Raw genomic sequence first — 3,047 nt, forward strand, 5'->3', positions numbered from 1 at the left:
GAACTACGAATGCTCTGATTTCCTTATTGCACCATAAGAATACATAGGCAGGAGATTGTTGTATCTTCGCGAGCACACTAATAAAAAACCTCCCATTTCCCCCTCCTGAGGTCTTCATCCATATTTATCATCAATTCTAATCACTCGAAGTAAGCAAATAACAGTCAACTAACATTCAAATAGCAAAATCAAACTAAAAGGTTCTCGTTGAGTACAACGGACGTAAGGGGTGCTAGTACCTTCCCCTTGCGTAATCGACTCCCGAACTCGAATATGGTTACAACAACCATTATTCTATTTTTCTTAAAGGTTTTCTCGATATTTTCCTATTCCTTCATTGGAATGAATAAAGTTCGGTGGCGACTCTGTTTTGAACAACATTTTTTCCGCGTCCTATCGCGAGGGATCGCATTATCTTTTTTTGAGGTGCGACACCAGTGTCCAAGCTCATGGACAATAACAACAACAATTTCCTTATCGTTCTTGCACTATTGAACTAAGGTGTCATAAAGCATAATCCTCTTATTCTTGAAGAATCCATACATATAGGCATTGTTGTGACTTGATCTTGTGGATCCATCAACAACAAACAACTTCTTTAATGGAAACTTGAGGGAGGAATCAAGTTTCTCAATTTTCTCCCTGAGTGGACCATCTGGAAGAGGATCGACTTATTGAAGAGTGGAGCAATTATAATTGGATAAAAAATCAGCATCACAAGAGAAAGACCAAACATAAATGCCCAGAGATAGATGGCCAAGTATGGACCTCCTTTATGTATTATTACAATGATTGCAGCCATAATACGAGGGCCAATTATTATTGAAAGAAAAATGCCTTTTATCATGTCCCTGAAGAATAACCATGGTGTTTGCTTATTAAGACCATGACGGGCCTCAATCACAAAAGTTTTGTACAGAGAAAAGGGCAAATCAGTTGTTTGCGACCAAATCATCAAACCAACTAAAAAGCCAAGGGTGTGAAGTATTTCATTTTCTGCATTGAGACCAGCTAGTGTCACAAAATCTCCTGATTTCTTCCAAAGCCATGGCAATACTTTAAAGTACAAAAATGTAGAGTTTGTCACAATTGTCACAAACGAGTGTACAAAATGGAAGCGGCTCTCATCAAGACTATAGGCCCTAGATTTCTCAAACTTCTCTTGGTTGATTACTCCTTCTAAAGACTTAGGAAGAGAAGGAAGTTTGTGCTGAGTGTTGTCGCAAATCCAAGTAAGTTTCACAAATGTACATAAATACCATAAACCCGACAACAACTTCCATGTAGGGAAACGCCATGGCGGACAACAATTCTACTTGTAATTTTGTCCAAAATTCTGCTTGTTTTATTTCTTTATGGATAAATAATATGGTAAATGAAAGTGTCCATTAAAAGGTTTATGGATTAATTGTAATGTGAAATTGAATAATTGGTTATTTGAATGGATAAAAGGAAGAAAAATGGATAATGGATTTGGAATGAAACTTGGATTTAAAAATGGATTTAAAATATGGATAGTCAAATGGATGATGACCAAAAACAAAACGATTTACACTTGACCCAAAAATTCATTGAAAGATGGCGTGAACTAATAATATGACAACGAAAGACGAATGATCACATAGATGAATAATTGGAACAAAAGATGAATAATGTTTTATGAAGAAGACAAAACGTGGATTGAAATTGGACACAAGAACGAAAATCACGAGGTTCGCTTGATTCAATCAAATGAAAAGAGGTTCCAACTCTTGTTTGACTATGGAAATCAATTATCTTACACCGAAACAAAAGGCAAAGCCTAAAAACATGGAATGGCTAATGATGGCAAGTCAAAACAAAGAATGTTGGGGGATAGCCTCATGACCAGATGAAATGGTCATGAGAAAAAATTGCAAATGAATGATTGATCGGGAATGTTTTCGGGACCAAAATCAGGGTATGACACCGGTGACGGATATTCTTCTTGTTTGGTTTTCTACCAGTAAAAGGTTGTGGTAAACCCTATTTTTCCCGGCAGTTTATCCTTGATATATTCACTTTAACCGGTGACAGATATTCTTCCCTTTGAGTCTATCCTTGATATGTTCACCTTAACCGGTGACAAATATTCTCTTTCCGGTATTCTACCCAGTTACCAATAGATGAAAACCCTATTTCTTTGCGAGTCTATCCTTGATATGTTTACCTTAATCGGTAACGGATATTCTCCCCGACAGTCTATCCTTGATATGTTCATCTTAACCGGTGACAAATATTTTTCTTGTTTGGTTTTCTACCTAGTAAAAAGGTAGTTGTAAATCCTATTTGGTTTCTTTTTCCCCAGTAACCGGTAATGAATATTCCTCATTTTCCCTCAGGGAGTAATCCTTGATATGTTTACCTTAACCAGTAAAAGATGTCCCTCTGTCCGAGTATATTATCTTCCTACCCAGTAGCCGGTGGTAGATAATATATCTCTTTTACTCCTATGCTGAAGGTTTTTCTTCCCCAATTGAGTTTGGGTTCGTATTTCTTTGTGAAATCGAATTTCCTTCTGCTTGAGTATTTCGACTTTGTTCAGATCGAATCTCTGCCCCCCGTGAATGTCTTGTGCTATGTTGGTGTTATCTCAATACATGCAGACTTCCTTTTTCCCCAAACCAAGTCTTTCCATTGATTTATTTTCATGGAAATCTTCTTGTGTCTCCAGCAGTTTTTAAGTTGTAGCCTGGCCTATGAATAACTTTTATCCCCAGAGTCTTTGTCCTCCCCAATGAGTTTTCCTTATGGAATGCATTATGCTCTTGCGGACTTTTGGTCTCTCAGAATTCTTTTCCTTTGTGGCAACATATTCTCCACAAATATTATTTTTGCATTCATATTGTACGCATCATGAGGTCTCTTAGGAACCAAAATTTGTTTCTTGATGTTGTTATTTAAGTCCATTCTATTGAGTTGATAGGAAGATTTTAACCTTGATATCCTCGGCTAGAATGTCCTTAAATAGGGGCAACTGTAAGACCCCAATTTTGACCCTAAGATCCCTCATGTTATCTCATTATTTG

The 3,047-nt window shown here is 37.0% G+C and overlaps 1 pseudogene; it reads right to left on the reverse strand.

Annotated features, from left to right (window-relative positions):
- Nucleotides 1–489: 489 nt before the first annotated feature.
- On the reverse strand, nucleotides 490–1,300 carry LOC127121287 (CAAX prenyl protease 1 homolog; annotated as a pseudogene).
- Nucleotides 1,301–3,047: the final 1,747 nt, after the last annotated feature.

This window comes from Lathyrus oleraceus, chromosome 2 (assembly GCF_024323335.1).
Source record: "Lathyrus oleraceus cultivar Zhongwan6 chromosome 2, CAAS_Psat_ZW6_1.0, whole genome shotgun sequence".
In the NCBI taxonomy this organism is placed as follows: Eukaryota; Viridiplantae; Streptophyta; class Magnoliopsida; order Fabales; family Fabaceae; genus Lathyrus; species Lathyrus oleraceus.